Below are 27,049 nucleotides of genomic sequence, written 5' to 3' on the forward strand. Positions count from 1 at the left end.
GTTGTGGACTGGTAGAGACCAGAAACATTTTACTGTTTAGTTAAGAAAGCCAAGACACAGAGGAAAATTAACTTCATCTGTACTGGACATAACCAGCCCTTGTCTTAACATACAGTACTCTACAGGAGTATTGGAACAGCAAAGCAGGAAAGTCAAGTGATGTTGAATGCTCTTGTTCTTTCCCCAAGACAGGGAATCGGTTCATTTTAATGCAGAGTGCTGTTGTAAGTGAACAACAGGGCAAGGGTACAATATTTACAGAACCGAATTAGAACAGATGAGACTTGTCCAGAAGTATATGTATATATACACATTTTTATTTTTTTAATAACCTAAGGTGGGGAGCGCAGCAGCACAGAGGTTAGCATTGCTGCTGGAGTGCTGGAGCCCTGGGTTCAGTTCCTGGGGTGCTATCTGTCTGGAGTTTCTGTGTGTTCTGCCCATGTTGACATGAGTTTGTTCCAGATGCTCCACTTTGCTCCCACAGTCCTAAGACATAGTGGTAGATTACTTGGCTTCTGAGAAAACTGGTCCTGGTGTGAGTGTGTGTGTCTGTCTGCCCTGCAATGGACTGGTGTCCCATCCAGGGCGTACTCTGCCTTGCTCGCGCTGCTTGCCGGGATAGGTACGGGATCCCTCAGTACCCTGAATAGAAGAAGCAGTTAGAAGATGGATGGATAAAGTAAGGCTAAATCGCCACATGAAAAAGTTTAAACAACTTCAGCAGCGCACTCCCTCAAAGGGAAACCAAGTCAGATCTTAATTATGCCATAGCCTTAGTTTTGGCGTGGTCCTGGTTTCTAAGTGACATGCGGTTACAGATGTGCACTGCTTACCATGTTGCTTAGCTTGAGTTCAAAACAAAAAACAGTCAGATGTGTCTCTTGCCTCTCCAGCTCTCCACCCTAAATGAATTCAAGCTGCAGCAAAGACTGATCCTCACTGCAGTCAACCAGCAGAGCCAAAATTACAGTCACACGTCCCTTCCTAAGTACTGTATGAGCAGCACACTGTAGATATGAGGATTGCTCTTGGCCACAATGTAGAAAGCTGAAGTTCTAACAGAAGACAAACCATTATTACACATCAACGGAAAGTTTGTACAAATACGATGTGTTTACTGTACTTTGGTCTTAACTCTTTTCACTTAGAAGCAGAGAAACATAACTTTTGAGTTAGATCTTGTTCATCCTTGATTTGCACAACAAACTATCAGTCAAAATGCATGCAAATGCTTATAAAAAAACATTCTGCTACTATTTACAACCAACTCCAATTATAATGCTTTTAGAAAAAAAGCTGTACTAACTTATTCTAATGAAACACACAGACACCAAATTGTAATTGTAAGTAAATGATATTAAACAACATGCCTCAACATTTTGGAAAACCGTTTGTTATATACTGTATTTATTTAAAAAAACAATTGGGTTAACATACAAGAACTACAAACGCATCAATTCATATACTAGAAAGCTTCTAGCACAAGTTCTCGCTTTGCTAACAGCACAAGATGTGGTTGTTTGGGGGGGGAGCACTTGAATGAAAGTGAACTCCAGCACCAACAAACGCAAAACAGTCTTAAAGACTCAAGTGTCTAAATAACAGACCAATGTGTCCGAACCATCTGAGAAGGAAGGTGTTCCACTTCAGTTAAGATCCTTTAAGGACTTCATTCAAGAGTTTAATACTATTGGAACTGCGAACAGTAATTTATCACAACTCAAACCAGTGTGATTTATGTACTACATGGATGTGTTTCCCTGCAGTATTAGTCCATAAGAAACTAGAAGTATCTGAAAAGTGAGATAATCAAATTACAATCATACACTTTCACTCATACTACTCAGCTAGATGTCTTAAGAAGTCCAGGTCCATTCTCAAGGACCCCAGTCATCCCAGTCACCCACTGTTTTCTCTCCTACCGTCCAGTAAACAGTACCGAAACATTCAGTCAAAGTCTAACAGATTATGGAATAACCAACCTGCAGCTCCTTCAACAAATCACCCGTAATGGCTACATGGACACAGTTTTCACTGTATTCGGCATACTGCACTACTTGGACATAATGTATTGCATACATCCTGGACACAAAGCAGCTCTATTTATACTGAGTTTTGTCGGAGTTTATTTTATTCAATTTCTATTGCATTATTTATATGTAACACTATTTTGTAACTTTAATTTTGTGATTTTTATTCCCCCCAGTAAGCTCGTAGAAAAGACATTTCATTGCCAGCAACTACTGCTGCACGCTGTATTGTTGTGCATTTGATAAATAAACTTTGATTGATTGATACTATATCCAAGCTCATGTTAAACCTCACAGATCTCCCAGATAAAGCCACAGCTCGGAGGTATGCAAGAAAGGCAATGAAACAGGCCAGTCCTGCAGAACGTACTAGGCTGACACAGCAAGCCTAAGGATAATAAGGATAAACATAAAAACTGCTGCTTTACACATGCAATTCATCCACAACTTACACATTCAATTCAAGCTTTATTGTCTCATTGGGGAAACTCAATATACAGCACACTCCCACATAATAACACAATGACAATTTTACCAACCATGAAGCCAGTGCAACAGTGTTACACCAAGATAAGGGAGAAGATAGTTACGATAAATTGTCTGAAAGCGATACTGCAGTGGGGATGAAAGATTTCCTGTGTCTATTAGTATTACACCTGGGGACACAGAGGCGTCTCGCGGATGGGAGAAATGTGAAATCGCAGTGGAGGGATGGATTGCGAGAGACATATTCCATTATATACCTTGTTTTCCTTGCCCACTTCTGTTTGTAGAGGAGAGTTAAAACTATTTGATTTGCCCCCAATTAATTTGCCACATATTATTTGCGACTAGTGTTCCCTGCCTATTACAATCGATGGTACTGATGTTACTGAACCAGCAAGTGAGACAGAATGTGAAGAAACTTTCAACAAAAGACTTGTAGAAAAGTGTTAGGAAGGTTAAATCTACCTTGAAATAGCTTAGTTTACTTAGAAAAAAAAAGAGTCTCTGTTGTACTTTTTTATAATTTGTGTCGCAGCATCTGTCCCAACTCAGGATTTTGTCTATGACCAGTCCCAAGTACTTATAGTTAGAGCTGGGTGATAATTCGATAACGATAATTATCGCAATATAATTTTCCTCGATATAATTTTAACAAAAGTTCGATATGTTTCTGTTTGCATGTTTGCGCATGCGCAAAAAATACTGCACGAGTGCGCGTGTGTGTTGCAGACTGGGCAGCTAACAGATTTGTTTAATGTTTCTGCTGTTTGGCAAGTGTTTGTTGTGTTTTTAAAATAAAGAGTTGTTTAATTTACCAATTAACTGTCTGGTTTCTTCAACTTTCACTCAGGAGAAAAAATCTGCCTTTAAACTTGAAAGAAATAATGATTTGAAATTTATCGTGATAATTATCGATATTGACTAATATGAAAATTTTTATCGTGATAATGTTTTTGGCCATATCGCCCAGCCCTACTTATAGTCATTGACAATTTCTACGATCTGACCATTAATAGGTAGTAGCAGTAGGTAGTAGGGGTGTTGCATTTTTCCTAAAATCAATGACCAGCTCCTTTGTTTTTAAAATATTGAACTGCAAAGAGAACTCGTCACACCATTTAGGAAAGTCATTTATAATGGGTCCATGATAGTTTTCTGGGTCCCTAAATAAGATGGCCAGGGCTGTGTCATCAAACTTAATGAGATGTCTATTTTTGTGAGCTTTTACAATAGTTGTACAGCAATGGGGATAAAACACAGCCCTGTAGTGATCCAGTGGAAGTGCAGCAAATGTCAGATAACCAGTTCCCTAATTTGACCTGTTGAGTCCTATTTCATAAAAAGTTTAGGACTAATCTTATCAAGTTACTGTTTAGTTTGAAGTTCTCTGAAAGTTTCTGTGCAAGCAACAATGGTTGCATTGTGTTAAAAGCTGAGGAAAAGTCAACAAATAATATCCTGAGAAATGACCTTGCTTGATCAAGATGCTGATAGTCCAGATTTAACAATGTGAGTATTCAATCGTCCACCCCCTTCTTTCTCTGTATGCAAAAATACAGGAGGTATTTAATCATATTGTATTTAAAAAGAACTAGACTTTATTTTGACATCTGTTTCTGTTATAATATAGGCCTACATCATCACTGCAGTTTTACTATGTTATTGTAGAATAAGTCAAAACTATGACAGTTCCACAGTAAAATCAAATCTGCTTTTACATGAAAAAATTAATTTATCTCTTTATAGTACCGTATCTTCTTGTCTAATTATTTATCTGTTCACTACGCAGGCTATGTTAAATGAAACAGAACAAAAACTTAAATGTTTAAATTGTCTAGAAAAGGTCTGCTTCAAGTACACACAAGGTTATCACCTGAATAAGAAAATTCAATACATACTTAAATTACAGTTAAATCATACAGTAGTCATAATCTCATCAGCAAGAAGCAGTATCATATGAAAAGCTAATTGTGTGGGTTTAACATCTGATTTAAAGCAGGCACTAGATTTTGTGAGTACATTATAGGGCAATGCTTTTTTGTTGCATTTGTTTTCAAACTAACTGTACTATTCTGCGGAGATCAAAAACACCAATGTTTTATGTGGTTATTGTGTATGTTGTTGCAAGCCTACAATTACAATAGAAGAAACAATGTAATGAAAAACTGTACAAAACTAATCACTGCAGACTCATCTAGAGCTAACGTAAACATGTCAGATTTAATTTTAACGATAATTATTTACAAAAAATAGCAGTAAGCTCCAGTCATAAACACAGCACAGGAAGGCCCAGTGGCTGCCCAACAGAGTTACCAACCCTAACACTACCATACCCTCTGACATGTAAAACAGGAGCTGTTTCTCTAAGAACTTACCTAAAACAGATGGATGACAGCCTTTTTTCTTTTTTGAGCGACTACTTTTTTTCCATGGCAACCATTTACTAAAACTCATTCTCAAAATACCTAAATAACTGTACGTGTAAAAAAACAAATAGCCAATACAGGAAGAGGAAGTGGAAGACTGCAAGGTATGCTGGGAGTATTTGGTTATTCTTTAGGCAGTACAGTCTTAATTTCCACAAAAACCACATGAAACGTTGTTACGGAAATAGGTTACCTAAATTAGCATTTTAGCTTTCATTTTCCTCTAGCAATACACTGTGCATGCCCCAATCACAGACAAAGCATACATGTAAGACCGGGGGTCTCAGCCAAAAGGCGGATTTTTGAGAAACCACTGGTAACCATGTGTTACAACCTAATAAAACAGTAACCAGTAACACTGCGCCCCAGCCTATTCTGTAAGACAACATTTCTAATTTACAGAGAAGAAAAGTGTTTGCAGGACATAAAATACCTCCGGGGACATTTTCAAATCAAAATCTTGACAAACTCCACACAAACATAAAAAAAATCTGAAACTGCAGTCTAGTGATTTGTGGTGGACTTAAGGATAGTCATTCCTGCTGAAATGCACTCTGATCCAATGAGAACAGCTCACAAATCAAAGGGAGTTTCCCAGTAAATGTGCGACATGCAAAGCACAAGAAGCTGCTTAAAAGCCACACTTAACTCTGAATAAACTTAAGTCCTACAATTCCTTAAAAGATTCTGGCATTAACCACTCCTACTATGATGGATATAATCTACTGACTTTAGAATTAGCATCACTTTAGCAAAGCCCCATGGTTGTGTTAGTTCAGGCACTGCAGCCTTAGAAACAGATGCACGTGGGAAGGAAATTACTTTCAGCTGTTTAGTTTTTTTAACTCTTCTGTTCTCTACAACAAGGAAAAGGAAGACTGAAAGTACAGCTTCCCCCGAATCCGAGTCCTGTCCAACACCCTTCCGCTAGAGTGCAACTTTCCATTCCCAATAGGCTGCTGCTGGCAGCGAGAGAAGCAGGACAGCCTTCCTAATATTCCTGCTCCTGTGCTTTTCACCTCCTCGTGCGAATAGCAAGGTGATGATAGATGTCGAGTCGGCTGTATCAGTACACAGCACACTTCCCACTGCACAGAGCACATGCTGCATCCGCTCTGCTGCTTTGTTTCAGCACTTCTAACAGAAGTCGGCCCATTTGAACACGTTATGGAAATACAATACATGAGATGTAAAATCTTGACATACAAAATCTAAATTGTTAAATAAATTTACAAGCAGTTACACTGACAAAGCATATTGCATCTTCTCCATGGCATATACCAATATAAATTATTCTTCTGCACTTTCGTTAATCCTTACTATAAAATAACAAGAGGGTGAACAATTTGAAAAAGCAGGAAGAAAATAAATGAATGTTTGTGAATGAAATGAAATGAAAAACTGTGAATGTTTAAACACTGTCAGTATGCAGGCTAACGGATTGTATCACTGTAAAATACACTACAGCACATATGATAAAGTGCTCATTTAATATAACACAGAATGCTTAAACAAATATAGAAACATGTCTGGTGGCAGTAAAAAAAAATATAAATGACCCTTGACTTATATAATGTACAGTGGTGTGAAAAAGTGTTTGCCCCCTTCCTGATTTCTTATTTTTTTGCATGTTTGTCACACTGAAATGTTTCAGATCATCAAACAAATTGAAATATTAGACAAAGATAACACAAGTAAACACAAAATGCAGTTTTTAAATGAAGGTTTTTATTATTAAGGGAAAAAAAAAATCCAAACCTACATGGCCCTGTGTGAAAAAGTGATTGCCCCCTAAACCTAATAACTGGTTGGGCCACCCTTAGCAGCAACAACTGCAATCAAGCGTTTGCGATAACTGGCAATGAGTTTTTTACAGCGCTGTGGAGGAATTTTGGCCCACTCATCTTTGCAGAATTGTTGTAATTCAGCCACATTGGAGGGTTTTCAAGCCTTAACCGCTTTTTTAAGGTCATGCCACAACATCTCAATCCGATTCAGGTCAGGACTTTGACTAGGCCACTCCAAAGTCTTCATTTTGTATTTCTTAAGCCATTCAGAGGTGGACTTGCTGGTGTGTTTTGGATCGTTGTCCTGCTGCAGAACCCAAGTGCGCTTCAGCTTGAGGTCACAAACAGATGGCCGGACATTCTCCTTCAGGATTTTTTGGTAGACAGCAGAATTCATGGTTCCATTTACCACAGCAAGTCTTCCAGGTCCTGAAGCAGCAAAACAGCCCCAGACCATCACACTACCACCACCATATTTTACTGTTGGTATGATGTTCCTTTTCTGAAATGCTGTGTTACTTTTACGCCAGATGTAATGGGACACACACCTTCCAAAAAGTTCAACTTTTGTCTCGTCAGTCCACAGAGTATTTTCCCAAAAGTCTTGGGGATCATCAAGATGTTTTCTGGCAAAACTGAGACGAGCCTTTATGTTCTTTTTGCTCAGCAGTGGTTTTCATCTTGGAACTCTGCCATGCAGGCCATTTTTGCCCAGTCTCTTTCTTATGGTGGAGTCATGAACACTGACCTTAACTGAGGCAAGTGAAGCCTGCAGTTCTCTGGATGTTGTTGTGGTGTTTTTTCTGACCTCTTGGATGAGTCGTCGGTGCGCTCTTGGGGTAATTTTGGTCGGCCGGCCACTCCTGGGAAGGTTCACCACTGTTCCATGTTTTCGCCATTTGTGGATAATGGCTCTCATTGTGGTTCGCTGGAGTCCCAAAGCTTTAGAAATGGCTTTATAACCTTTTCCAGACTGATAAATCTCAATTACTCCGTTTCTCATTTGTTCCTGAATTTGTTTGGATCGCAGCATGATGTCTAGCTTTTGAGGATCTTTTGGTCTACTTCACTTTGTCAGGCAGGTCCTATTTAAGTGATTTCTTGATTGAGAACAGGTGTGGCAGTAATCAGGCCTGGGTGTGGCTAGAGAAATTGAACTCAGCTTTCCAAAGATGTGATAAACCACAGTTGATTTATGTTTTAACGGGGGGCAATCACTTTTTCACACAGGGCCATGTAGCTTTGGATTTTTTTTTCCCTTAATAATAAAAACCTTCATTTAAAAACTGCATTTTGTGTTTACTTGTGTTATCTTTGTCTAATATTTCAATTTGTTTGATGATCTGAAACATTTCAGTGTGACAAACATGCAAAAAAATAAGAAATCAGGAAGGGGGCAAACACTTTTTCACACCACTGTAAATTATCTCACTTTGCTTATCAAAATGTGTTCAATATCTCAGACACAATTATACAGATTAGAATTATGTTGCCAAAAGTTTAGGAATGACTTAATACTGTTTTGAAAATGTTAAACAATTTCTTTGTTACACATAGAAAATCTTTAAACTGGCCACATGGAAAAGCATGATTTTTCATTGCAAATGACGCCTTCACCAATCCTTTACACCAGGAGTTTCCTGCCCAGGTCCTGGCTCTCTTTCCAGCCCAGCTCTTTCTTTAAATGAATCTTTCACTGACCCAACGAGTTGCTTGACTGGGAACTTTTTTTCTGTTCAAAGTTTGACGAACGGGAGCTACCTGTAAAATTCAATACTCAAAAGAAAACAGCCAACGTTTTGGGAAGTGAAAAGAGTGTTCAAACTGATCATTTTATGGGGTCAACAGAGGGTTGAGTTGTGTAACTGGAAAGAAAAGAGCAGAGTGCGTGTGGGTGGGTCCCCAGGACAAGGGATGGGAAGCTCTGATCTACACAACTGAATGAAAACCGTAAAAAGCCAGAAGACAGTTTACAGTCTGCAACACTGAACATTAAGTCCCCACAGTGCTGCACCAATTCCCACCTCTCGAGTCTTGGTCAACCTCTGCGGCTGAAACAGCTCATGTCTCCACCACTGTCTTCCCAAGTCAAGCCAAGCTCACAAGCTCACGGTGTCCCCTAAAAAATTATGAGACAATCTCTGGGTTGCTCTATTGTGTTCCACCAGTTGTGTATATAGAATATATATACAGATACAGTCATATTAAACCACTCCAGCTCCACTACTTCAAGCTAAAAGTTACTCTGAAACTGAAAACTAAACTAACACAGATGAGAACAAAGAATAACTGAACAAAGACATTTGTCCAAAAAAACTTGCTCGTTAAAAAAAAACTCTCATTAAAGACCACAGCAGGCCAGAAGGAATATCTTAGTCAGACATTTTTAATATTATACAGCCTGTGCTGCAGAGTTTGTAATAATGCACTTGATTGAAAATCCCCAGAATGCAACGAGCCCACGCTGGGACCACAAACTACTTCATTCCATCTCCATGAAGGTGGCCTCATTCCTGCTCCTGGATTCCATAGTTCACTCACTTAGTAACTATCTGTCCGGGTTATGCTCTCCCTTTATTCATTCCGGTGCTGACACTAGTAATCACATTTCGTACATACCACTGGCTCCATTATGCTCAAACAGCCACTGGCGGGCATCCTGGCCCCTCCGTCATCACACAGCAATCAAAAGAAGGGTAGTCGGAGGGCCCAGCTGGAGCCTCCGGGAGCAACATACAGGGGCGTGCTGCTCACTGGCACCTGGCCTTAAGATAAAGATCAAAGTTCCCTCGCCTGACCTGGACTGTGCACTTTCCCAGTCGCCAAATCTACAGAACAGCACCAACTTAAAGACAGCCACCCTGGCCTGTCCTTTGGAAACAAAGCATTACCCTCTCATTCTGCTCCTCCTACTAGCTAAATGAGCATGTAGGCCTAATGACATTTCAGTCTGTTTTTTATGTGAAATAGCATATTTCATATAAAACAGTTTAGATCCCTGACCCCCCTGTTATATCAGGAAAAAGGTACAAGCAAACTGGCAGCATATGACAATAGCAAAAAAGCATACTGTATCTGGAAATATTTAATTGAGTATCATGAACTTGGCATTCAACTTCTCTTAAATAAGCCTCTGGGAAAAGTGTTGCGAGAACAAGGATGACTCCATTTGTTTTCCTGGCACAGGCTGTTATTTACATGTTCTTGTGCTGACACAGGTTGTCACAGAGGGTATCATTGACATAGGACATCTGTTGTAACAGTACCTAAAAGGATTGGTCTTGGCTTGCACTTAAATGCCACTGAGCAATTACAAAATTACCCTACTTACCTGCAAAATCCATTCTTAAGCACAAAAGCATGTGAGAAAACACAGCACATAAGAGTCAAACTCGGATTTCGACTGATTCGGTTTTGCATTGCATTTGCATAATCTTTCAAAAACCGGCTCAATCCACACAAAAAAAATATTCTCGCTTATCCCAGGTATTGGGAACAGGTACTGCGGCTCAAACAAGTAAAATGACACTAGCTGTAAAGTTAAAGAAAGTTTGCTCAAACATATCAGATTGGGGTACAAATGGAGTCTATTGGTTACTTGTCATTCCACTGATGGTCGGAAAGTTGAGTTCACTTGAACAGCTCTGACCCTTGGATGACCCAGAAGTAGTCATTGAGAGCAGTGAGAGAACTACAGCTGTGCCGTCTCCCACACACTGGCTGTGCAATGAACATAAGAAAGGTTACAAAGAGGAGGTGCTTCAGCCTATCTTGACCATTTGGTAATTAGAAGTTCTTTGATCAAAGGATTTCATCCAGCCTGTATGCCTGTAAGAACCCAGGAAATCGACTTCAACAACATATGAGCTTGTTTCGTACTCCCACCACCCTTTAAGTAAGTGCCTCCTATTCTCTTTTTTAAATGAACTACAATGCAGTTTCCCTTTTTGACCTCTAGTTCGAGTTTCACTGTTCATTCTGAAGAAATGCGCTGGGTTGCATTTGTCAGTGCTCTTGAAAAATTTGAATTCTGAAAACGTTTATTTTTCAGTCTGTTAGTGTAGGGAATTCCCTTAAACCCCAGAATGTGCCTGGATACCTTTTACTAGACTGATTCCAGAGCAGCAATCTTTTCTATAATGTGGTGACCAAAATTGTCCACAATATTCTAAATCAGACCTTACTAGAGCCTTATACAATTTTAACATAAAATCCGTTGAATAAATTTTACATTTTTCACTATATATCCTACCATGTGTCTTTTTAATTGCTATCCCACACTGTCTCAAAAATGTAAATACGTCAACATCAACTCCTCCCTTTTTCAAAAGTAATCCTTCTAGCTGAGTGCTCTCATTCTGTATTTATAGTTTACATTTTTTCTTCCCGCATGCAATACTCTGCACTTGTCTACATTAAACGTCATCTACCAGGTGTTTTCCTAGCCTTCTATTTTAGAATTGCCTTTGTTGCTTCTAGAGTGTTTGCTAATACTTAGTTTGGTATCACATGCAAACTTGACTAGTTAATTAACTATTCCAGAATCTAGATCATTGATATAAGTTAAAAGCAGCAGTTGTCCTATTGCAAAACCCTGCAGTACGCCACTAATTACACCTCTTCAATTAGAGTATTTACCCCTTACCTGTACCAGCTGTGTTCTACTTAATGAGCAATTCTCAATCAATTAAAGAACATACCCTGAATGACTACCGCCTTCAATTTGAAAAAGCTCTTCTGAAAATCTAGATACACTATTATCATGTGTCCAATGTCTATCACTGCCGTTGCTGGTTCAGAGAAGATTTATTCATATTGAGTGCTTCTCAGACATGAAGCACGTCTCCTTCTTCTATGTTGATACTAATTAAAATGGACCTTTGTCCTGCTGCTGCCCGAGGCGTGTTGTTGACTTCTTCCCTAGCGAACACCTGAGTGAAGTACACGTTCTGTACATCAGCCATTTCTCTTTCATTTTCTGGAAGTTTCCCTTTTTCATCACAGTTACATTCTATTTCATTCTTTATGGTTCTTTTGCTGTTGTAGCGCTGAAATAATTGTTTTTGCCTCAATTGCCATATTCCTTTTATTTTCTCTCTTGGCCTTTCTAACATCTTTTTTTTTTAACTGTGCTAACAATTCACTGTATAATTTTTAGAAAGCATTTCCTTTTCCTTATAATTTCGGGTAGAGGAGTTTATTGCTATATGTACATGTACACTGGAATTCTTATTCGTGCTCCTCTCTCAAGACAATCACACCATGCAATGTAGACAGTTCATTACAAACATAATAAATAATAACAACCAGAACAATAAATGTTGCAGAGAACAATAAATATGTTGGAGTGAAAATAAATAAAAAATCTGAGGCAGCTGACAGTTTCCGCTGCTGTGCCCTTGATGCTGATTGGGACTTGACTACCTCTGGGTCTCCTGAAGTCCACAATGTCTTGCTTGTCTTGTTGACATTCAGGGACAGATTGTTGTCAAGACAACACCATCTTGTAAGATGCTCAACCTCGCTTCTGTCTTTTTGCATACCCCAAGTTGCTCTCCATGAGACACGCAGACACACACAGAAAGGGTCAGCCATTTATACAGCACCCCTGGAGCAGTTGGGTTTAAGGGCCTTGCTCAAGGGCCCAATGGAGTAGGATTACAGGATACAAACCGGCAAACTTCCAGCCACAAAGCCACCACACCACTCTGAATGTATGCTAAGTATGCGGACTCACTGTTGTTGCTCATCAGGTTTTATCTGTTGGTGTCATCTGCAAACTTAATAATGTTGTTGTTACTGTATGTGGCTGTACTGTCATAGGCCAACAAGGAGTACAGCCTAGGACTCAGACTGTAGCCTTGGGGAGCTCCAGTGTTTAGGATCACTGTAGAGGAGATATTGTTGCTAATTTTTAATTTTCACCACCTGAGGTCTGCCTGTCAGAAATTGTGCATCCAGTTGCAGATAGGGTTTCATAAGCCCTGATTCCTGAGATTTGGGAGGGGATTGGCAGGAATAATTGAGTTAAAGGCCAAGATGTAATCTATAAACAACATCCTAACATAAGTGCCACACCTGTCTAAATGTTCTAGGGCAGTATGTAGTACTACAGATACGGCATCATCAACTGACCTATTTGGGTGTTAAGCAAACTAGACTGGGTCAAGACTGGGTCTGGGATAGTGCAAATAATATGTCAATAAGAGTCTTTCCAGGCACTTGGTGACCTTCATGAGTGTAAATGCTCTACACACCTCATGTTAAGAGAGCTGTAACACAAAGTCCCCTGGCTCACTGGAAGCCTTGATAGCAGGTTCGGTGTTCTGAGCCTCAAACTGGGAGTGAAAGTTGTTCATCTTATGTGATGGTTATGCATCAGTGGAGGAAATGCTGCTGCTGTTCTTTCATAGTTTGTGATAGCCTGCAAGCCTTGCCACATGCGCCTTGAGTCTTCCTGTTTGTATTCCAATTTTGCTAATTGATCTGTAGAACCATTTCGGAGACTGTGTTTTGCCCTTTGATTTACTCACTTTTGGGATATATTCGTTCCGCAATTCAAGAAAAATCTGGGTAAACTGTTGGCATCCAGTTAGGGCTGGGCGATATGGCCAAAAACTTTTTCATATCAGTCAATATCGATAATTATCAAGATAAATGTCAAATCATTATTTCTTTCATGTTTAAAGGCAGATTTTTTCTCCTGAGTGAAAGTTGAAGAAACCAGACAGTTAATTGGTAAATTAAGCAACTCTTTATTTTAAGAACACAACAAACACTTGCCAAACAGCAGAAACATTAAACAAATCTGAGGTAGAGAGCAGTCAAGTCTTTTTTATGTCAAAATATGCATGAGTAAAATTAACAAAATAAATATCTTAATAGAAAAATTAAATACTGCGGTGTGATAAAACACACATAGAAAATGGCTCAGACAGACTGCAAAGTTTAAAGCGCTCTGTTTTATGGCTGATCGTAAAAAGCCAAAATATCTCCAAATTACCGAAGTTGAATGACCTTTTCTGTCGACGATGTCATCGTCCTTCGAGTTGGTCGTTGGCAGCACTACATCTGCTTCAGTGTCGCTCATTTCTCCACTCTAACTACAATCCTGTCAGCCACCACCGTGTGGGTAAACAACACCATGTTAGCTGCCTGGTCTGCAACACGCACGCGCACTCGCGCAGTATTTTATGCGCATATCATGCGCAAAGCATAAACATATATATCGAACATTTATCGAACTTTTGTTAAAATTATATCGAGGAAAATTATATCGCGATAATTATCGTTATCGAATTATCGCCCAGCACTACATCCAGTTTCCACTGATGATTCTACTTCTCTTCAACCCTGTCTCATTACTTCAAAATCTGCTTTCTGGGTATTGTGAACTTCTGCTTTGGGCTCATGTTGAAGAGTTTCATAATTTACATTTAAGCACACTAAATTATCATCACAGTTTGCTAATTGTTCTCTCACACTGTCCACAGATTAAGAAAAGACCAAAATGACCAATATAAGCATTTTCTCTTGTAGCTTCTCTGAAACTTGGTAAGAAAAGCTGTCATGTCTTATTTCTGTTTCTTTTTTTGATATTCCTTGCCTAATCTGTTTTGGGAAAGTCTCCTATAAGAACTGCTTTTGCACATAAACTATTAACTTCATTATACTGTATTAAATTTTAATCAACATCTGCTTTTGGAAGTTTACACTATACTCCTAACACTACTTTTGGAATGTTTTTATGAACCTAAAAATGCCTTTTTTTAGTCTGTCTTCAGTTCTTCATTAACATTAAACAATGCAGTGTTATGATAACCAGTAGCTCCTTTAGAGAAGCTAAAGCTCAACACCAAGCAGGAATGTTTACAGTTCTCTATTTTTGTCTTTGTCTACAGGTGCAATGTGCTGTACAATTCTATGCTGAATCTAAGTAAGGGGAGTTATTCATAGGACGCATTGCAAATTCTGCTTTCATTATAAATATCTTCACATGTAAGTAGTCCATAAGCCACCCTCTATCAAAATATGCATCAAGAATAAGTAAACTCATCCACTATATTGAACGGTGTAACAAAAGCATCTTTCCAGTGACTTCCACTCTGATCACAGAGGCTAACTGTTGTCACTAAATCTCCACCACCAGATGGATACAATCGGCACAGAAGAGCTGCCTGTGGATTTCAAAGTTGTGGGTCATTCATTCTTTTGTTTTCTTCCATTTTCTCCAAAGATGTGTCCTGGTTTGCATTCAAAGTTAAGGGGGACACCCTAATTTTGTGTCAGACCTTAACTGGCAATGTGTTGAAACAATACTTGAGATTCAACACTTGTTATTCAAGAATGGCAAAAATGTCTCCTATTCATCAATCTATTATTTTTCCACCTATTCCCGTTTACAACCACTTTTTGTGCAATATATGCCAGGGACCTGTGCAATACATTTATATTTATATTTATATCTATACTGTAGTTACATCTATATTTATATTCATATGTGTGATACGATTTTCTGTGTACTGTTCTGTTCTAGTTTGTTCTTGTGTGTCCGGACTGTGAGTAACTCTTGTATTGTATTGTATGTATTGTACTATTATTATATAATTCGTTACACTGTGGCTGTGTTGTGTGTGTTAAGCTGCTGTTGCACTGCAATTTCCCTCACGGGATCGATAAAGTATCTATCTATCTATTAATAAAACTGAGCATTCTATGCTGCTCTAGGCAGAAACTAAGCTAAATGATGCCTCTCAACCTTAGCCTCATCTGCTAATTAATTTAAATTATTTCATTACTTCATCAGGGTATAAAATTAACTGGTCCTCCAAGTGTACCCTAGTACAACTGTACCCTAGTAACATTTTCAAACCAATTTTAATGCCTGCTTAAATAAATGGACTCATGTCTCCCTACTAAAACTTAAAAAAAATACACAAGAAAGCACTTTTTCATTCTAGAATTCTCCTCTGCCCCCTTTTAGGCTTTTGGAATAGAATAATCGTCCATCTGTATAGAGTTTTTCAAATGTTTGTGCAGGTTTCCTCCAGGTGCTCTCGTTTCCTCCCACAGTCCAAAGACATACTGGTAGGTTAACTGGGAAAACTGGTCCTGGTGTGACTGTGTTTGTGCGCCCTGTGATAGACTGGTATCCTAACCAGGGTGTATCCTGCCTTGCACGCATTGCTTGCTGGGATAGGCTCTGTCTCCCCCACGACGCTGTGTTGGTGGTTAGAAAATGGATGAATATGGAGAGCATTCCACACATACTGTAATATGTTCCAAGCAGCAAACTTCGGTATTTCTTCTGGCAGGGATATTAAAGCTATTCTTTAACCTCTAGTTAAAAAATACACACTGGCACTATTAAATTTCCTTCATCATTAAGTAGCTAGGAGGAGGAGAGTTTATATGTTTTACTTTTTGTGAACTTTCAACAGAGCACAACTTTTTGTCAAGTAATATACAAATGTAAACATTTTTGCTTGTTGTGTGACAATCTGTTCAGCATATGAAATAAAGCCACTGCTTACAAAAAACATTATAATTATGTCAAATAATGTTTAATGTTATCCATGTATTAAATACATTACACATGCAATTAAATTAAAGTAGTATGTGATGGAACAAGCATATAGCTACAAAAGGTAAAACACACGTTTTAAGTTTTGTATTGGTCACCTTCAAAAATTAAATGGAACATAAATTCACATCTGGGAATATGACTTAGCTGAATTCATATTTTAAACTAATACTGACCACAAATAAACCTCCATGGAATGTCAATTCATGTGACAAAGTTAATATTTACACAACATGACTTCCCTATAAATACTGCAACTAGCAATTGCCTCTCCTGGGAGTACTAACTCCCCATATGACAAATGCTATGTTTCAGCCATCATGCTTAATGCATCAACATTTAAAAATTCTGCATGAAATGAAATATTAATTAAAATAACACAATACCTAAGCAAAGCATAAGCAAAGATGTTACAAAGAAACCTTAGCCATGGAAAATGAGGAAAGAATGAAAAAAGGAATAGTTTGAGAACTACATTTTTTGCTAAGAACACTGAACATTAGTGCATTATTTCTCATATTACAAATATTTGCACATACCAATGTGTATAGAGTTTTCAGTATGATGGCATCTTATTCACTGTGCTGCTTATGTATCCATGAACATTGAAAGACTTAACTACCCTGAATCAGAATTAGCATTTTCCTCAATACAACACCAGCACTGTTCTGGTGAAAAGTGCAGTTTTCAGAAGATGACGCTTAAACTAACTTTGCAATATCGTGGTCAACTAGATTCAAATGTGCTTATGTACATATCACAGAATCCTTTAATTTTCCTTTACAACAGTGTTCTTAACCAGATCTTTCAAGAGTCCAAGGGAAAAGGCAAATTACCACAAACAAACCCCTCCCTTTCCCTAGCAACTTAAAAAAACACTGGAAAAAACTAGTTATCTCAATATCCTCCTAACACAGACGTTGATTTGCATTTCTTCAATGTATAAACATCATTCATGGCCTGATGGTCATCTGATGTTCAGGTGGATCCAGATAGCACTAATTCCTAATAAAGTTTCAATGTGATATTTCATACTTAAAAGGAACAGATCTCGCAGCTGATAATTTCCAAATCCATATTGGAAAATACATGACTGGCAACACTGCAGATCTGCATCTGCAGCTGTGTCTAGTTAAATAAAAATGCGCATGTGGTTGGCTGGTAGGGCTGTGTTCTGGCTGGAGAAGCGGCTCGTACTATAGCCTACATGCACAAACAATTTTGGTTTAGAGTCTCCTAAAATTGTGGACTACAGGGATCTACAGGATCAGCTGAATCATCTACTATTTGAAGCTTAGAGCAACAATCACTCTCGTTCTCTGGGAAGATCAAGTAAACCACTGTGGTTTAGCCTACATTTAAGGAGAAAAAAATATCATCCAACTGTGCCAATTTTACTTTCACACCAAAACCAGTTAAGATAAGAGCAGAAAGTGATGCCTGCAGAAACCAATTTAGGTGGCCAAAATGTTTTCCTAATATAGTATTATCAAGTCGGTTTACAACAAATGTCCTTTTTGCTTCTATCAGTCATTTCATAACATGAATGTACCATGACTTAAAATGTACTGTATCTTGCTTCAAGATCATCATCATTACAGTTCATTATCATTAATGTAACTTCTGCAAAATTCCAAGCAGAGCACAAAAAACTGAGAACATGCACAGATGGCTTAACATCTGTTAATAACATAAAGGTAGTGACCTACAATAAAATAATTTTTGATTAATTGGCTGCTGACAGGTTCATAATCCCTCACCACAAAGATGCTTATGTAAGCATTAGACCCATATCATTTTGGGTCAAACCCGAGTACAGAGTACAAAGGCATAGAGACAGTTTCCCTTTATATACTTGTGAGACCCCCATGTCACTTTCTGAAGCAATGTTAATATTTTTGTGCAAATAAAGCTTACAATGGATTTAAACAATCCAACCATTCTACTAATCTGCAAAGCTCATCTTTGACCATCCAGCCCTAAACATGATAACTTCTCCTCTTGGAAAAAGTGAAAACACAATTTGTTGATTAACCTCTGTCTGTGTAAAGAAATGTTTTTTCACATGATTTCAGAATAAATGTCCTTATCGATAAGGTCCCTCAAACAAGTAGTAAATATTAGATAATATGTAATCATACAGACCAACAAGCAAAACAACTCAGAAACAAAGCTGTAAAAATGCACAGATCAGCAGGAGGACATTAAAAAAAAAACTTCAAATACACCAAACACCTATTCCTCAGAACACGGTGAAGCAGACTTTAAGAATTGAACTGATCCTAGGTTGCCCTTCCAAACTAAGCAGCAGCGCAAAGACTAAACTAGTTAGGGATGCAACTGTGAGGTCCACAGCAACTTAGAAAGAGCTGTAGAGTTCAACAGCTGAGATGGGAAAATTGTCATTAAGTCAAAAATATTCCTCCACAAAGCTGGCCGGTATGGCAGAATAACAGACCCATCTCAATTCCCACTGCAAACGTACCGACACATTTCGCTGTTACATCGGGCACAAACCCTAAACAGAGCATCATTTCCACTGTCCAGTACAGTGGTGGCAGCTTTATGTTGCAGGTCTGTTTGGCATTACCAGGACCGCAGAAGCATGTCGAGACCGAGTGGAAAAAGGATAACAGAAACTACATCTTAGAATAAAACCTACATTAGTTTCACTCTGCTACAGACTTCTCAGTGGGTCACCTTTCAGCAGGATAATTATACCCAAGGCCAAGTTACACACCATACACTGGAGTGGCTTAACAACAAGATACCCATCAACAGTAACAGTGACCTCACTGTTACTCCTGGCCCCTTGAACTGGCCAACCAAAAAATGTAAATTTAGGACAAAAACAACTTAAGGTGCAGATTTATCATCAATTCTTAAATCCTGTACTTTAGGGTGATTGTTTAGGCAGTGGTGGAAATGGTACCCGCAGTAATTTAACAGATATGACCACACAAATATTTCCGTCACACTGTGACTACACCTCAATCCTATCATAATTCCAAGTCGCATTATCTTGTGAACTCATTTAAGAGATCACTTTATTGGCGATATACAATTTCTTGTATTAGGAATTTGTCTTTTCACATACCCCAACTTGCTCTCCATGAGACACACAGACAGGGAGAGAAGCTTGTGGTCAGAGCGCAGGGTCAGCCATTTATATGGCGAATAAGAGGATTCCTCTGCAGGCCACAGGATACAAACAGGCAAACTTCCAGCCACAGGTGCAGATCCTTAGCCACAGAGCCACCGCAACGCCCCATGTCAGACGACAAACAAATGGCTGACCTGTTCACTATGTAAAACATGAGCTCATCCCGTTACTGCAACGTTTAACTTCTGGTTAAAATTGTATGAAAATTTAAATATTTAAACATTTTTCTGTGTGAAGAATTTAAAGAAGTATTTTAAACAAATTAATTGAAAGTGTACTTATGTCTTCTTCATTTTAAATTCATGTACAAGTTTCGCCATATAAGTTTTTCTTTCTTATTGATGTGGGCTATCCTTTTAAATTGCACAGTTCCTAAAAATCATCCCGTGAGAACAAGTGTGTTTTACCTTGATCTGGTTTCACACAGGTTCTAACAGGACACAACAGCCATAATAAGGAACACAGTGGATCTCTTGGTTACCTACCGACAAACATGAGCATGAGAACACGCTTAGTTAGATGAGTGTACAATGAGTTTCAGCTGATGATTAGGATGATCTTTCTGTTCTGTGCACGATTTCCGAGCACAGTAAATCCAGATATAGGTGAACTGGACCTTATTATAATCAGATAACATAAAATAATTGAACCAACTCGCAGTTAAAAGATATCTGGAGATAACGACCACATTAACACTGAACTGAGCAATTTTCAAGATATAAACATTTTGGAACCTAAATATGTCACTCCAGGCAACCACCCAGAAAAATATCAAATTTGACACAGCCTTGTTTAATAATAATAATAATAATAATAATTCTTTTAAAATAGTTGATTTCTTAAAAAAAAAAGAGTAAGATATGTCGAGAGTAGGCAAGTCAGACATTCAGACTAATTCTGAAGAAATGCTTAATTGGCTGCAGAACAGTGATGTGATCCTGCACACAGCATGAGAAATCTTATCTTCCCTAATCAAAGACTTGTTCTGTGGAGTTTTTACATTCCTGCATTCCAGCCTCTGAAAGCATTTAGCAAAAGCCCAGCTCCAGACTACTTTTCTTTACTTCAAGTGTTTACTTCTCTTTCACGGATAAATACATCAGTTGACAAGTGAAATGAGCCAGGGCAGACACAGGAAAATTACAAAAGCCCCTGGCCTCTAGGGTAGAGAAAATAAATTGGACTTTTGGGACCAATTTCTAAGAGCACTACTTCACATCCAGTATTATATTTCTTCAAGTAGATGATCCAGATAATACTTCTAGGACGATGCAGTTATACAACAGCAGGTGTCCAAAACAGATCCAAAAGGCCAAGCAATAATTTGTTCAGAAATTCCAAGAAAAAAACAGATCTGAAATGAATACGGTACAAGTTAACCAAACGCTAAAGACAGCATATTAAAAAGGACTGTTAGGTGTACCCTTCTTCCTCATAAAAGAAGAGGTTAAAAAGACACACAGACCTCTTCATCCCATTTGAGCCTTTTCTCGGCTGCATCCATCTGTACTCCTACTAGTTTCGCTAGTAATGCTTGGGAACACGGGTAAGATATTTCTTCAGCTGTGAAGTTACATAAATCTATTAACAGCTACAGCCCTGTGAATTTCATTACTGTGAAACACGAAACCCAAATGAAGAAAGTAATCTCCACTGTAAAAAAATCTATAGACTGTACTACAATTTTGTCAACTAATACAATTAAGGTGGTATCCTGGACAGTAATATGATACTTGCCAATAGCAACAACCTCACTAGCAAAATAGTGAGCTGTATCTATAAAAAACAGTATGTTCGCCACATGTCAGCAGGACATCTTATATTGTCACAGAATGTTCTAATTAACTTGATTTTTAAATGTTTTTATGCAGCATGTTGGCAACTACAAAAAATCTGTTCTTTTAGATAAATTTGTGAAATGCTGCAAAAAAACACAGTTCACCAGTTTGCTAACCAATATGAAAAACTCAGGGTTCCTTAAGCCTTTCAACATGCTGTACCTGTGACATTCATGAAAACAGACTGTGAACTGTAATATGGTACACCTGAATAGAATACACATTTGTGTAAAAATGTAGCTAGTGTGCAGTCTGTCAGTCTGTACAGTATCATTTTATTCAGCAACATAACACATAAAGACACCTCTGACTTTAACTATCCTGCAAGGGCTGTCAGGCTGCTGTAAAAGAAAGTTCTGGCCTAATTCTGTAAAGGTATTTTCACAATAAATAATATCTCTCAATAAGAAAAGATGTTGAGGAATGTTTATTGAAGAGTTATGCATAAGAAGCTTTGACTTTAACCCACCTGGCTGAGGGACGACCCCCTGGCTATAGGAAGTGGAAGTCAGAGTCCCCGGACAGAGAGAGGTTAACAAAGGGATAACTGCAAAGGTGAAGGTGGGGGTGGAAGATGGACGCAGAAAGATGACTGCGAGCAAGAGAGTGAGGCTTTCCATGGTATTTGAAAATTTTCAGTAAATTACATCAACAGAGACTTATGGGTTGTGGTAGGAGAGATGAGGGAATCTTAGGATGCTGTCATCCTTCACACACATTCATTAAAAGTTCCATTAAAACCTAAATCCACGTTCCATTGATTGCCACAGCACTGAAATACTAATAACGATAAGAAAACATCCAAAGAATTAGCACAGGGTGAGGCAACAGACATTTGGCCCAGATAAACAGCAAAGGCCAAGGCCTATTATTTTGGCACATATTGAAAACAGGCTACCAGTATCCAACCAAGTCCCAACCTTAAATTGCACACATTATGAACAGTTATCTGTTATAAAAATTGTTTTTGTGTTTAACCAGGAATAAAATCTAAATGCACAAAAATCTAAAATGTATGAAAATTAAAAGCATAAAAAATCTGATTAACTGGTGCAAATCAAGGATTCAAGTTTGGTAAACTTAATAATTCAGCATGTATTTGTACTGAACTATACAGCCATTATTTACTTAACATGAATACTCAGTTCATGCCAGGAACTTTGCAATGAGTTTCATTTATCTGTCTTATCTGTTAATTATTTTGTCACATTGTTCCATATGCTCTTTCCATAATTGTGTGGAAAATAACTCTCACACTGTTTTGACCGCTTTAACACTATGCTTCCTCTGTGAGGGGGTGGGGGAGGTTCTTTTTCACAATAAATTATTTTGAAAAGCCTTATCTAAGATGTTTCTGGATCAACAACAGTCTAGTCTAAAATGCATATCAATTAATAAGGGTGCAGTTTTGTTATCCTAAGTCCCTTTGGGATGTGGATGCCCTTACAGATTGTACAATTTACAGCTCAATGTAAATAATGCTCCATCACTCTGGTGTCAATAGATGCCTCATTCAGTAGGAGTCTATACTAAGGGAGGGTGCTTTTAAAACTGTGAAGAGGAGTCACTTTTTCACACAAAGGGTTGTAGAAGCCATGTTGTGATGCTGAAATCCTGGCTCCTTTCAAGAAACAGCTTGATGAGACCCTTGGATCAATTAGTTAACAGCAACCAAACAATCCAGATGAGCTGAAGGGCTTGAATACTTAAGCAACAATGACTTGTCCATTTTTTACCAACTTTTTCTCTTCATCCGTCCATTTTCTAACCACTTTATCTAATGCAGACTTGCAGGTAAACCAGAGCCTAAACCTGCAAGCAACAGGCGCAAGGCAGGATACACCTTGGATGGGACACCACTCCATCGCAGGACACATACGGACACAAACACACACACTCACACAAGGACCAATCATCCCAGTAGCCATTTAACCTATTTACATCTTTTAGCATTTTGCTTTGTTTTGAATGTGTGGAGTAGGTTGTGTATAGAACAAATATTAACCTCACTAATGTGTGCTTCAAAGTGTCACACACTGTAAGCTTTAAAGCAAAAATAACTGTAAAAAGAAACTGCAGGAGTCTGAGCACTTCTGCAGGGTACCATATTTTTTTAAGGAGCTGTAAAAAAATCATGCAATACCTGAAAAACAAAGTAAATTAGTGTTCCGGTGCACTATGCACATATTCATATGACTTCTACATGTTTGTGCTACAAAGCATCATATCAAATTCAGTGTGATTGAATAATCACACTGAATTCATTGTGAATTAACCAAAAATGTGAGATTACCCCTATGCACACAGTTAAATAACAGCAAGTGATCAGTATTTCTATACAGGTCAAATGCACACAAAAAACAAAACTTGCACAATGTCAGTGAAGCAGGTTTGTTTAGGATGACTTCCTGACAACACTGTCTTGCTTACAAACAATGAAAAGTAACACCTGCTAACAAGAAAGCCTAGTTTTCACTTTTGCCTCAGCACATTCCTTGGAGGTCAATGTGACAAACACAGCATATCTTTACCAACTCCAGCTACCACACAGATCAAAGGCATGGAAGGCACCACACTGAGAAGACCCTAGGAGGCCTTCTTCAGCTGTAAAAACAATCCCAATGGTGGTGAGCAGAAGGGACTTGTCAATGTTCTCAACTGGCTACTGCCTGCTGAGCTACATCACTTTTTTTCTAGCACTTCCATTGACATTCATATCAACCTGCAGAGAAAGAGGAACTAAAAAAAAATGTATTTCTTTAAAAATTAATTTCAACTGAAAACATACATGGCATGTTCTTTAGTGGATGTATTAACAAATTACGATTCAGCTGTTTTATCTAATTTAGTTAATTATCCGTTTTGGCACTCGAGCCATCCTCTTCCACTCACTACTGGAAATGGGCAGTGCTTTAAAAACCATTTAATTCACACTGCATATCCTCTCAGCCCAGCTAACTCTCAAAACAAATTACAACTGTCTGCGAAAATCCAGCTCCTTTTCCCCCCCGAAAGGTAAGGCTTTTATTCTTAAGGATTGCACAGTTATGAAATGTTTCAATAATTACAGATCATACAGTGAAGATGACAAAGACTTCTACAGAACTTGAATACTGTGGTTGCTTCATTATTACTCATTGAGAATGAGCAGAATGAAGGCATTTTGAAACTGTTCCACAGATCAGTGACACCTGACCATAAACCTAAGGAAAACCCACATAATAAATATGGCAGATAAGGACTGTGTGGACACAGCAACACTCAGCCAAAGCTGCGTGACAGAATGTCCAAAGCTTGCAAAACTGTGACATCTTAATAAAAGTTGTGCAAGCTTTTCAGCAAAACATGACCTCTGTTATACACTGATAGTGTGTCATGCTAACCAGTGATGTACAAATTACTTAGAAACATATTTTGTATACTCTATGATTGTGCAGTTGTCCCAAAACTTTAACATCCAATGAATCCACTTTGTTTTAGAAAGTATTGCAAAGCCCTCAATATGAACAGCTTTATATACTGTATTTGAAACTGCCTCAAAACAAACTACGAGATTAAATTCATTCCCTGAGAGCACAAATGACAAGCCACATGCAGAAGAGTGAGTTTCTCATAAAAATATTCTCTGTATAACGAAAGAACAAAGTGGAACTAACAGGAAGAACTAAGGACATTTACCTGCTCTTCTGCCTGGCCTGTTGTCAAGTAAATCATAATGCATACCTGAGCTGACAAAAACTTGCTTAACTACCTTCTTTAAAACCAGAGTGGCAATTTCTGAATGTTATTAATTTAACACCTTCCCAAAGTCTATGGAATGCCTAGCAACCCCAAAGCCTTAAACTGAATGCAACACCACTAGATGGTTTTACAATGCAAACTTCCACATAGAAAATGCTGCAAAAATGTAATGACAGACCTGGAAGCTAGAAAAGAGTCTGGAGCACAACACTCTTGCAATCATAGGAATTAAGTTTCTGGCTTCTTCAAATAATTGTTTTACAGACATCCAAATGTTACCTTTCTTTTTGCTCTTAAAAATGTCCAACCCTACTACAACAATTCAAAACTAATTAATTCCAGTGCAGGAATTAAATTTGTGTCAACTTTAATGAAAGCATATTGTTAGGGGTATTAAAAAATGATGTTAATGTTCTCCTAAATTTGTTTTCATTGTATCTACTATATATCACAATCAATTGCCTTTCACAAATAGTTGCTTTTTTATGTAAAAGAAGGTAAATGTAAAATGCCATTTTTTTTATTACTGATAAATCTGTGATAAAAAAAACTATATTGTAATCCTGCACACAAACCGAAGTGACGTCTATTAATTGTAATATTGAGAAATAGATGTCGGCATCAGAACAGGCAAATATAAACAGAGTTTAATCACTGGAAATCAAACATTAAAGGCGCTGTGCCTACAAAATGTAGATTAAGTGTCAGCCAATATTCTCCTGATATCTAATCAAACATCTCTCAGTAAGTCAACATCTCTTAGGCTTCATCTATCACGGTTACTACCAAAGGGATGGAGCTTTCATTTGCAGGTTACATCGTAGTCTGGAAGATGAATTTACAAATATTGAACCTTTTGAACAGGTGAACCCACTTTAAGAAGCTTAAAATTACTTAAAAGAGAGTTGTCTTAATATACATCTCCATTTCTTTAACTGGTTTATATTTTAGACTTGAGATTTGCAGTATTCCAATTCTGCAGACCTTACAGAACTTACCTGGAACACACAGTTGTAAAGTGCTTGCAGAGCATACTCATCCCCTCATCAAACTTTAACAGTGTGCCACAACAATAGTGACAGGTAAAAACGTTCTAAAGTGGACGTTACAAAAAGGCCAAATAATGTAGATTTAATGACAAAATAAGAGAAAGCTTAATTCCCAGTTTCCATATTGATGTTTGATTTTCATGCAGCCAACAAAGAAGAATATAGTTCTGAATGGTAACAGATGTCTTTAGTGTTATTTAAAGAGGCAGAAAACCAGTCTTTTAGGACAAGATGTGGCCACAAAAGACTTATTGTTTCTCCCTCATATTCAAATAATTCCAATTTTTCACCACCTGGACATGCCAGCTCACAAAGTGACTTGTCCTCTTCTTCAAACAAATGGAAGCCATACAAAAGGCCAACAAAACGCTACAATACATACTGAAAACTGAAAACTGCCGGGTTTAAATCAAAGGAGGCTGTGCTAAAGTTATCCAACAACTGCAGACCTCACTGACAACATAATACAAAAAGGATATTGAGAGAATAAAGAGATATTTGAAGTCTAAAAGGTATGAAAAGCAAGCAGTACAAAATAAGTTCTTTATTCTCAAACAACAGAATCTAACTAAAATTCAAATTTCTGAAAGGAATTGTCAGACTAGAGCCTATGTGCTTTTTCGGGATCAATAATGAAACAAGAACCCAGGAACTAAAAAAATGGAAATCAAGAAGTAGGGCATTCAAGAAAAGGAAGTACTCCAAGCGCATGTGAGGAACGGGCTGCCCAGCTGTGCTTTTCCAGAAGACTCCATATCTCTCAGGATACCACCAGATATGATCCTCACATTAATTAGCACTATCAGCTAAAAGGTCTCCTCTCATTTGTTGTTTTTTTCATCCCCTTATGACTGCAGCTGTCTTCCCCTTTGGTACAACAAGTCACGAAGTATCATAGCTCAACCTGTTTAATGTTTGTTCAGACTGAAGAGATGGAATAGTT

At 38.1% G+C, this 27,049-nt stretch overlaps 1 protein-coding gene across 6 annotated transcripts in view; it reads right to left on the reverse strand.

Annotated features, from left to right (window-relative positions):
* Nucleotides 1-27,049, reverse strand: part of utrn (utrophin) — a 301,041-nt gene that overhangs the window by 270,223 nt on the left and 3,769 nt on the right. The gene's annotated exons all lie outside the window — the stretch shown is intronic.

This window comes from Atractosteus spatula, chromosome 2 (assembly GCF_055471065.1).
Source record: "Atractosteus spatula isolate fAtrSpa1 chromosome 2, fAtrSpa1.hap1, whole genome shotgun sequence".
Classification (NCBI taxonomy): Eukaryota; Metazoa; Chordata; class Actinopteri; order Semionotiformes; family Lepisosteidae; genus Atractosteus; species Atractosteus spatula.